Below are 12,364 nucleotides of genomic sequence, written 5' to 3'. Positions count from 1 at the left end.
TTATGTTCATTGACATTTTAAATTTTAAAAGAAAATAGCAAATCCTAACAGAAATTCCCACAAGTTTTATTTCATTTTTCATAAAAAATCTAAGAAATCTTGGTTGCAAATATTTCTTTTCATTTTCATCCACTCAATAGGCGTTCATAGAATTTTGAAAGTCAGAATCTGCCAGAAGTTTATTTGCAAAATGACAGCATGCTGCAATGCATTTATTTGTCTGTTTTGCCACTTTACAAGGGGGAAAAAAATATTTCTAAGATATTTTCGGTAATGTATGACTAAGTAGCAAAATTAAAACTAGGAAATTAATAACTACATGGCATTTCAATCCCATCAGCTCTAATCAACATAAATCCATTCTAATTAAAACCTGCAAATCCTAAGGATACCAAACAGATAGCCCTCTACTACAGGGAGATGGCAACAACAGGCACATTACACACAAATGGAGAGTATGGAAATCTCCGAAAGAGGTGAAGAAGAATCAGGCCTAAAAGTATTCCTATATTTTTTTAATACCATTAGCCCCCAGTAATGTATAATTGGTGAAAACAAACACAAATGTTGTCCTTTAAAACTTAAAGAGCACTTTTACAAGCTAAATGAAGGATCTGAAGGAAGTATACAACTTCAGAGGCTGGAAAAGGTTACTCAGTTTATCACAATCATCAAACTAGAAATAGTACAGCGATGCAAAACATGTTTTGATCAGCATGATGAATAATACACATCAGTTTAAATGAGAATAATAGAAATTATGTAATTGCACCAGAGCATTTGTTTGAAAGTCAAAACATCTTAAATCTTGACATTGTCTTTAGGGTTTGATCAAAAACCCATGAACATTAAAAAGAATCTTCGCGCTGACTCCCCTGGGCCTTGCACATGCCCTTTATACAGAAGTGGAAAGGTACTGACCACTGGCTTCATGCAACCTAAATCAATTCAGGAAGCTCCTCATCTCTCCCATATTCCATTCAGTCTTGCACTTAACAATTGGCATTAGCTTTTAAGTACATAATAATGGACATCAAACTTACCTGGTTCTGATAAACTTTTCATGTTACACTGGTATCAGTAGTTGTCCCAGTAATGCACTGTCAGATAAAGAAAGGGATCCAAACTGAGCTTGGACGTGTATTATTTGTACACATCTACAGCAGTTAATACTGATACTTTGGGGTTTAAGGGGACAACCCATTTTCACCCAGCTTTAAATCAGCTCTTAAAAAAAAAGAGCCTCTCTTGTCTGTTGGAGGTTTTTATCCACAACCAGCAGAGATTAAACAAATGCATTTGCTTGGCATGCAGTGTTTGTCACCCTGCCAATTAGCTCAACAGGAAGCAAACAACCTGCTGACCTCCCTGGGCAAGCAGTCTCTCTGAGGCAAGCAAATGAGATTGTAGTAAGAACTGTAGCTCAGACAGTTGTTATTATCATATATAATCACAAACTTATTCTACCATTGCCCTGGAATTATGGCAGCAGTACAGAACCACAGAAATATAAAGCTGGAAGGAACCAAAGCCATCATTATGTCTAGTGGTTTCCAAACTGTAATTTATGAAATCATAGCAAGCATTGTCTTTATTATGTTTTCAGCAACCACTGAACTAAGGGGATCTGCTGGGCTGTAGAGAAGTCCTGAGAGCTGACAATGGTTTGCTAGACTAGAAAGCCTGGGAATTACTGATCTGATTACTGTGGCAAGGAGCAAGTTACACCTAGACTATTCCCAACATTTAACTTGTTCTTACAAATTTCCAGTGCGTGATATTCTAACAATCTCTTTATGCAAACTGTGCCAGAATTTAATACAATGATGATATTCAAGAATATATAATGCTAGTTGTAGTTTCCTTTTCAAAACTGCAAACTGTGTGTTGTTTGGGGTTTTTTTTTCCTTTTAATTAACTAGAAGAAAAATGGAACTTCACATATATAGCTGCTTGGACAATGTTATATTTAGAAAAGCAAGAAAATAAAATTGACCTTTCTTCTTCATCCTAGCCTATTGTGATGTCCACTAGTACTAGTTTAGTAAAATAACTACTCCCCCTACGTTTTAATTTGAAGCAACAGTTCTAGTTAGCCTTTGCTTTAATATGGTATGCTCTGGAAGCAGTATCTGGAACAGCACGAGGACTTTGGTGAATAATGAGGAAGGAAGCTTTAGTAACATTCCTCAGCTATGAGCATGCATACGCTTCAGGTGAAACTTTCATCTAACTCTCCCCTGCATGTCATACCATTGGATCAAATAAACAGGAGAAGCTGAAAAGACGACCGAGATAAAAATGTGTTGGGAGACAGAAAGATGCTTTAACAGATAAAAACCTACAGTCTTTTTTAGAAAGGATTTTTCCACTTTGTATTCCTATTGTCTGAAATCAGGCCTGAATAGAAGAAGCTAACTTGATAATATATAGGCAAACAAAAATCATATAAGAAAATAATGGAAATGCTGTTATGGACTTTAGTGAGTATAAATTGTTTCGGAAATGAAACTGTCAAGCCCAGCATGTGAAATGCTGTAGAAATAAAGTCATTTTAACGGTCAACCCGCTGCAACCACATAAACATTCTCTAGTTCCTTTCACAGCCTAGCATCTTGTAATTTTTTTTTTTAATCTGACATATGGGGAGACATTTGTTGGAGACTCAAGGGGACAGAATCTAACAGAGAAGCAGAAATGGATCAAGGGAAGATAAGGAACAGAAATCATCAACGGGAGATATTAAATTCCAAAAATGAAACTGAAGGAATGGGACATACCAGAAGGGGAGAGAGAGAAAAAAAAAAAAAAAAAAAAAAAAAGCAGGGGTGGTGAGATAAGCTAGAAAATAACATGCTAAACTCAACTTTAAGCAAAAATATTAGACTTAAATAATCCAAGATTGTCCCTCCATTTTCTTACATGCTTCTAAAGGTATAAGCTGTCATGTCTGAAAGAGTATACATGTCACATTGAATCTAAACATAGAACTGTTCTGCCACAGAGTTGGGTCTGCTCTTTTGCCTTCGGTTTGCACCAGAAGAAAAACTTTCTCTTACCTGCAGCTGCACACACTAGTCCAACATGTGGGACACCTCCTCACGCTGGTGCTTTGCACTTCCTCAGTAGCACACACTATGTACTGGAATGTGGAATCAGGACTAGAGAAAGAGTGGAAAAAAACCCTAAAATAAGCATCAATATGAAAAATATACAATATCAGGCAGTCTATCACTAGATTAAATGAGCATCTTAGTATTTGATGGGCGTTCTCATGTCCTTTGCATCCCCAGAAAGTTCCACATCATATCAGCCGCCACGTAAAGTAGCTCAATTCCTAGAGCTAAACATAAATCTTCTGAAAAGTATGTGTTGAAATGCTGGTTTATTACTGATCTATATTTATAATGTCTTAGGCAATCTACAAAAGCCTCTTTATACCAGGAGAGCACACACTCAAATGATTCTGTGTGCACTATGCATAGCAGCAGCCACTTTCTTCCCTGTGACCTGTAAAGGGAGGAAACACAATGTATTTGGCCATCTCTTTATACACTGTCAGTTCCACAGATCTGGACAGAACTCTGGGTGAGAAGAAGATCACTGCAGAGTGGGCAGTGCTGTACCTGAAGGAGTATGAAAGTCACCCATTTCTAAGCACAGCAGTTTTTCTCCTTGTTCACTAGAAAGAAGCTAGGTCAGCCTACATCCTTGACTTTAGGTATCTACCTGAAGTGATGTAACTTACAATATCCATGGTGGGTTCTCCCTTTGGAGGCCTCAGGGACAGCCAGAGTGCCTCGCTGTGCAACCCATACTGGCCTTCCCAGGGAAACCCTGTACACTGGTTCAGACTATTTAACAAAAGAGTAAACTACTGGTCCAAGGTTTAATTTTTTCCTCTAGTATTTCCTGTATCTGTTTTTTTCTTAACTTTTTATTAGCCCATTAGACTATTTCCTCATTATAATGGCAGCTCAGTCTCTTTCAGAAGCTTATAAAACATTATGCTACCTGCCTAATATCTTCATAAACCAGAATGAAATCTACTATTTACAGTCAAGGGTGATGAACCAAGGGAATGGATCTCTGGCTCAAATCCTGGCAGAGCCACTCAGTTGGCATATGATCCCAGGCAAATAATTTGATCTTCTTTGCTTTAGTTCAAGCAGTTATAAATTTGGCTAAGAAGCAAGACCTTTCTGAAAAGCACTAGCATTTGACCTCAATTTGCATGAATAAATGCATCTCCAAAACCTCAGGTTGAATGATGCAGCAAATTCTTTTTCAGTTATCTACCCCTGGAAACCATGCCTTTGCTCACATAACTTTAACTGTCCAGCATAATAGGGAATTATGACACATAAATGTTGCACTATTTAACTATAGTATAAAGCTTATAGCCCGCATTTTAACATTTTTACTTCATTCAGAAATTACAGTAAGCCAAGTGTTACTGTAGGTTCACATGTGAAGGCTATTTCAATTTGCTTTATTTAAAAATAAAGAAAAAGAGCAACTACTTATATTGTTCTTTACCATTGGACTTCAAATCAATTTCCTTTCTATATTTATACCAATGTGTAATGAAAATAATCCCTAACTGCCATCCAGAAGAACAAAACCCCAAAAAAGTCTTTTCTCATTTCAAGTCCATCCCTCCAGAAAGCTCTAGGAGTTAGCTTAAGGCATAATATAAGAAGAGAAAGCTCAAGGGGGATTTCATCAGTGTGTATATAGTCCTATCAGAGAAGTAAAGATGACAGAGCCAGACTCTTCTCAGTGATGCTCAGTGACAGGATGCAAAGTAGTGAAAAACAGGGAATTCCACTTAAAACTAAGAAAAAACTGTTTTATTGTGAGGGTGGTCAGGCATGAAGAGGTTTCCAAGAGAGGTTGTGGAATCTCCATCCTTGGAAATATTAAAAACCCAACTAGACAAGGTCCTAGTCAACCTGCTCAACAAGGAGGGTCTAGAAATCTACCTTCAACTATTCCATGATTCAGCACACAGAGGGTGAAGACAACACTGGTATGCCTTAAGCTGACACCTCAGCCACAGTCACTACCCCATCACATTGCTAACTAATTTCTGCTCTCACAGCTATGACCCAGATTCTTCCCATCACTAGTTAAGTATATTTTCTACTATATACTATATTTTCTACTATGGTATTTCTATAGGCAGTTACAGAGGGAGAACTGGAGTCCCTGAGGCTGGTATGGGCAAGGCTATTGGAAGTCATGCCTCATCGTTTAGGAAGGGATGACGACCTCAGTTTCTTTGACTCCACCACATTTAAACTCAGTAGTTAGTACCACAACAATAAGTTTTTAACTGATTTGAAAAAGGAGCAGCCACATGGTAAACACACTCTTACCTAGCATCACTCTAACAGAACCATTTTAACAATATCAAGAACAAATTTCGCATAATGACTGCAACATGAAGTCATAACAAAACTAGCTAACATTTGTGATGAAAGCCTTAAGGACAGTGACAAAGACACCCATTAATAAGACATTCAGCAGCAAAGTATACCCAGTAGAGTTGAGCAAATACTGCAATCCATTTCCCTTGGATATTAATTTGAATTTTTAAATGGATTTCTTTTGACTGTTCACATCCCTTTTGTGCTCACTTTCCATGAATAGCAAATGAGCTTTAATAAGGGGAATAATCATGAAAAACACATTTTAAGCTTGAATATTTGCCAAATGAAAACCTCAAATTGCACAATCAATGGTTGGCAGAACATATGTCATTTTATGACTTTTACACTAAATTCAAAATAGTCACTGTTGGTCAATTTTCACACACTCACAGAAGGAAACACAAATGTAATATCATTACATACTGAACCTGGCAGCATAGGTCAGAGTATTGCTATATACAGTTACGGCATACCTGAATTCTTTGTGGCTAAGACTTAGTTCTTTACAATAATAATGACAAAAGAAGGTACTTTGAAATTTTGCAATTTTAAATTAAAAATAATTTTTAAAAGAATAAATGTTATTTACCCGCCCAGCTAGGCAATAGGATTTGCAAGAGGATAGAGCAGTTATGGGTATAAAATCTTTACTCGTGCCTTTTAGTGAGAAAAATATAAAGCACATAAGATGCAGCTACAGACCAGAAATGCAGTATGATATATTTCCTTTTAGTTTTAATACACATCTCTGAGCTCTCAAGGAAAACCTTTTGTATCTCATTTGCAGAGCAAATCACAACAGCAGGGTTCTCTACAGGTCAACCCCATTTAATTTCTTATGATAGGAGCCTAAAAGGAAATTAATCAGTTTCACCCAGAAACTTCTAGTTGCAATTTTGAAAGTAGGGCTAAAAAAAAGTCACCCTTGCAATCCTGTTTTCTATTTACTGTGGCATATAAATAAATAAACCTTAGAACATTATATTGTGCAGCACCGACCCCAGACTTGAGCTACGTATACTACAGGGAGCAATCCCAATTTGGTGGTGGGTGGAAAGGGTGACCTGTTAGGTCTTTCCATCTCTACCTGCGATTATCTTTTGAATCACACAGGAGCTACTCCAGAGGCCAAGGCACCACAAAGCATCATTTCAATGCAAAGATTTCAACCAAATCAAACACGTTTTGATGACAAAAAGATTGATATGGAGGACTCCTTTGATCTAACTAAATTGATTCATAATTTCTAGCATAATGAATATAAACACCTTTTATGAAAGCAAAAATACTGGAATCCACCAAATTGTTATCATGTACAAATAACCTAAAGCTCCTTAATCAGCTAAAGCTTGACATTCTAATGATGTTAGTATAAAGGCTCTTTTACTTTAAATAATATTTGAGATCTCTCGTCAGTAAATAGAGTAAAAACCCTGGAGGAAACAAAGTAAAGGTATAGAAAATAAGTGAAATGGAATATCATACAACTTTGCAGTTCAGTGATGATGTAAACTTTTGAACTGCATCCAAGGAGGAAAAGGGTGGTGGGAAGAAAATCAATGCATAATATAGTAAAAATCAGGTATTATGATAAAAAAATTGCTGATATACTTCCAAGAATTGTAAACATCATGTTGTTTCATATTCCTGACACGACTGAGGAGACCTGCAGGACTTTTTTTATTATTATTATTACAGAACAGCATCAGTTTCAAGTTTATTTTGAGAAGAAATTTGTCTAGTTACGTTATAAGCAACTGAAAGCAGTTTGTTCACAAAAGCTGAAAGGTTGAATTTTAGCCTATTAGACACGGTAACAGAAGGAAGTTACCCTTTAAACCCAAAATCAATTACATAGTGTCTCCCAGTGGTGATAACCGGTATTGCAAACTTAAAAGTAGTAAAATTGTTTAGGACTAACTGAAATCCAGGGAGAAAAAATGAAAGCCTAATGTACGAACAAAAAATCATTTTCTTTTCACTAAAATAAAAATAACATTAGCATGTTCTTTGTAATATTTTATAAAATTATTTTAAAGCATAAATGGGATAATCCAGATAATTACAGGTCTGTCAGTCAAAGTGCAAACCCAAGCAAAGTAACTGAAAGTTTAATACGGGATTCAACAATAATTAAAGGAGGGTGATATAATTAATTCCAATTGACATAGGATTAGAGAAAATAAACCCTATTAAAACAACCTGATATCTTTCTTAGTCTTGTTGAGTAAATGCAATATTGCCACTATAACAAGGATTCTGCTAGGAATTTAAAGCTTTTTGAAAACTAGCTGTTTGTTAGCATACACAGAGTTTCTTTGAAAGCTGCAAATCAGCATGGCATATATCAAATTGACTAAGGAAATTTTAACTAGTAGGTCTTATAATTAAATGTTATTTTCAGATTTCCTACTAGGGTCATTGTGGAGACTTCTTTTGCATATTCATGTGAGTGGCACACCAGAGGACAGATGCAGACCTAGATCACTTCATAAACTGGGTCCCAGCAAATAACATATATAGATATAAATTAATTTAAAGTTTAAAATTCAAGCAACAAAAGGATGTAAACCATGCTTACATAGCAGCAATCCTGTCTAGGAAATACTGACTTTTCAGAATATTTGAAAATAGCGATAGATGAATAACTGAACTTGAGCCCTCAGCACACTGCTAATTTGAAAAAGGAAAAAAACCCCATCGAATTTGAAGATGCATGTACAGGAGAACAAGTAGGAAGATTTTTACACAGTATCTGTTTCAGGCCATGGTGCAGTTTTCAATTCTAGGACACAACAATGCAATGAGGATTTTAAGCAAAGGAATCTTCTTCAAAAATAAAACACAAAAACAGTAAAGAGTTGCAAAACATGAAAAATTAGGAGTTCAACCTGTTTCAGTTATCAAACAAAAAGCAAAAGAGATCACTAGAAGACAACATAAAAGCAGAAGATGAAAATAAATTTGATGGGAGAGAGCTTTCCAGTTTTACAAATATATCACAAGACAAAAACCAAATTAGCAAACCCAGACTAGAAATGATTTTTTTTTCCAACAATAATTAGCCTTGCTACGGCTCCTTTAAGTAGAAAGAGATTTCCAACTGGAATATTGCTGATAAAGAGAACAATATAAAAGCATGTGCTACATCAGTTAATGACAAGCTGACCATTCTGACCATGTAATAAAATTCTTGGACCTTCAGCTATGACATCACCACATATTTCATCACTCCTAACAAACGCAGCGGGTTTTTACATGCTTTCTCACAAATGAAGGCAAAGAATTCTACTTCATAAATGCAGCTAAGTGTAATGGAGCCATGGATACTGATCTTGAGTTTACATTCTATCGTTCAGAAAATACAGACAGCTTCCTTTATCTCTGCTGCTTAGTAGGAAGGAGACCAAAGCTTTAAAAGTCACTATGTATTGGCATCCAGAGTGCGACCGGGCAAGAACTGTACATTACACTTGTTTATGAGTGCAAGGAATGGCATATTAATCTTGAGAACATTCCAGATGTGAGTAGTATTTTTACAATATTTGACTTTTACTGAGCCAGCAATATTGGAGAAGGAATTTCCAAGAGAAAAGACAGCATTTATTTAGTTTTTTATGAGTTAGAAGCAGATGCTGAATTGCCAGTTGCTTCAAAATTGCTTTAAGAATGGAGGAACCAACTTCAAAGATGCTGTAAGGTAATCACATCTTGCACCCTCTACCTCAGTAATGGGAGTTCTTGGAGAAAAAAAAAAAAAAGGGCTTTTTCAAATGGAAAGATATGATTTCTATTGATTCTATGGCTGTGTGGATCCCAGACTTTAATACTCTGTCTCATTTATGCTACTCCATCTTCCTTCTCTTTAAACAGCCTGCATTAGACCTCATAGTTTACATAACCCCATCCTTACTGTAGAGTTGTTTATAAGCACAGTAGCTGACCAGAATATAATTTGCTATATACATTTCTACTTATTTTTCTGTCACCATCTTAAACTTGGCTAATTAAGCCAAATTTAGCTATGCAGCCCATCTCGCAACAGGAGGGAGGGAGGTGGGTATAGTAACAGGCTTTACAAATCCAAGGAAGAAGTCCCATTGCAAGAAGAAAACAGCAGTTGCTTTGCCAAGGCGGAAGTGAGGCATAGCAAAGACATACCCATGTGGTACCAACTGACAAATACTGGTAAGCAGGTGAACACTAAATGCTGAACAATGTATTACGCCTATATTTGTATGCCTGTTTTTGCCTTGTGCACATTCCATTTCCCCGTATAGCTGCCTAATGATCGACATAATAAACTTACACTTCTGCACTCAAAATTAGTCTCTTAGGTCATAGTGTTTTCAGGCACTGGTCAGATGAGTCAGGCTTCAAGCTTGGGAAACTTGAGCCAAAAGCTGGTATTCTCCAATGACCTGAAACATTTGCCAAAATATTGAGCAACTTCTATCAAAAGGTACTACATTGAAATTCCGTACTGCATCTCCTAGCATGCTTTTCCAAGCAGGGAGACCTCCTGAGAGGCTCACACTTCACAACATAAACAAGAACAAACATGCAATTGAACTTTAAAGATACTTTCTCACTCATTTAAAATAAAAGCTTCTCTAGCACTCAGTGGTGTTATCCAAGGGAGCACAGTATGAAGTAAGGAATACTCTATGAAAAGAATATTTGTACTGCTTGCTTTCTGTTCTACCATGGTTTTTTTCTCAAGCACTTAATGAAGGAAAACTGCATGAGGAAATGTATGTCCCACCATCCTGCAGCTGTGCTGCGCTCCACCTTCATTCCTCAACACTTAATACAATCTTCTGATACTTAGAACATTTTTGCAGCTTTATTTTAAAGATGCTCTGTTACCCTGTTAGTTTTGGCTGTCCACACACAAACTTCTTGCAATGTATAAGGATAATTACCAGACAAGCATGAAGTTTTGTCTCTGATGTCACTGGGAAAAACTGTTGTTAGATAAAGCAAAAACAGTTCTCTCTGCCTTTTACTTATAGGAGGTTGCTCTCCACAAGAAGGAAGGGAAGGGGGAAACTGAGAATTAAAAAAAAAAAATATTCTGACTAGGACATTAGAAATAATCATGCAGCTACTCAACAGTACCAACAATGCATGAACTTAGCCCACAGGTCTTAGATTTTTCTCTGTGAAACAGTGATAAAATGAGAGCAGTGATCTCAGTCACTTTTATTTAATTAACCTTCACGCTATTGCAGTCATTGAATGAAACTGAGTAAGCACACTGGTCTGTGTTCTTCACTGTGTCAGCAATCAGCACCTGCTACATTTCAAACTGAATTAAATATCTTTTCTCCCAAATGTTGTGGTTTTCTTCCCATCACCACTGGTTATTTCATCTTTGTTCTTACTGAACAAGAGCTCTGTCGTTTTCGTCTCCATTTCTCCTTTCCTCTCACATCCTGCTTACATAATATGTCTAAAATCATCCTGACTACCAAAACCAAGTCTACACTTTGGTCGTCTCTCACTAAGTTATAACACCTCCTCCTCCTCATATGTTTGAGAAGTTGGCTTCTGCAAATCAGTTTCTTACAGATGGTACTTCCATTTACTGGCACCAATTGGTTACTTAGAAGTATTAGTCACTGGAGATACAAATTTCATAAAACATGTGAAAAATAAGAAGTAGAATAAACAGGCACATACAGTGACATACTGCCTTGGCTCTTTGCCAGTCTTTTTTCCTCATAAGGACAAATACTAGCTAGTCTGCAGCACGTATTTATGTTCAAGTGAGGTTATGATGTAGGCAATTAATTGATATTGTAAGTATGAATGCTTTTCTAATAGTCAAAATAATAATCCCAAAATGCCATGCTTACACAATTACAGCCTTATTTAGAGAGCACTTACTCAGACCCAGAAACAGTGCATTGCACTCATGACCTTCTGCTACTTTTCTGTTTGATCTCGAGCTAGACTTAATCTTTCAGTACCTTTACCTTTCCCTACATATATGCGAAGAATATTGGTGTCTACTGTAAAATTAGCTGACATTAGTGTTTGCCTGCACTCCTCACACACCCTAGCCCTGTTCCCCATCTCAACTCCCTAAGTGCTGGCAGGTGATTACACAAAACCAGATGATCTGAGGTAAGGACCTGGGATTTCTCCTAGAAGATGCCATGAAAGACCACTGAGGTTCACACATATCAATTTATGTGAGACTACAGCTTAGGCAAAGCAAGACAGCCTTGCTCTGTTCTTGCTCTTCCCTGGACACTTTTTGATCCTCCAGTGGCTCTAACGCTAAAAAACCCCACATCACCCACCCTTGTAAAAAGAAACCTAAAACCAGAAAACCTTTGCATCTATCTTCACCATGACCACCCCATCCTTAGACCACTGCAGCCTAACAGAGCTTCCCATTTGCCTTCCATGGACATCCCAGCCACTTTTTCAGCATTTTCTCCACTGTCCTCCATATCTCTCGGTTTTCTTCTCATCAAAAAGAGCATCTGTCCTCTCTACTCACACAAGCTAGGGCTCTCCCAGGGCTCAGCACCTGCCAATGGCCAGTCTCCCCCTCAGCTTCCACCTGGTCCCAGCCCCTCAGAGTCTCCCCTCAGCTGCCGCCCCGCTTCCCTCAGCAAGTGCAAGTTCCCGCTTCCCGGTTCCCTCAGGAAGTTCCCGCCCGCCCGCCCGCTGCTGCCGCCCGGTTCCCTCAGTAAGTCCCCGCCTCCCCTCCCCTGCAGCCCCAGCTCCCTCAGCAAGTTCCCACCCGCCTGCTGCTGCCGCCCCGGTTCCCTCAGCAAGTGCCCGCCTTCCCTCCGCTGCCGCCCCGGTTCCCTTAGCATGTGCCCGCCTCCCCTCCGCTGCCGCCCCGGTTCCCTCAGCATGTGCCCGCCTCCCCTCCGCTGCAGCCCCGGTTCCCTCAGCAAGTTCCCACC

Source organism: Falco rusticolus, chromosome 7 (genome assembly GCF_015220075.1).
Source record: "Falco rusticolus isolate bFalRus1 chromosome 7, bFalRus1.pri, whole genome shotgun sequence".
Lineage (NCBI taxonomy): Eukaryota > Metazoa > Chordata > Aves > Falconiformes > Falconidae > Falco > Falco rusticolus.
This window is presented reverse-complemented; position numbering follows the sequence as displayed.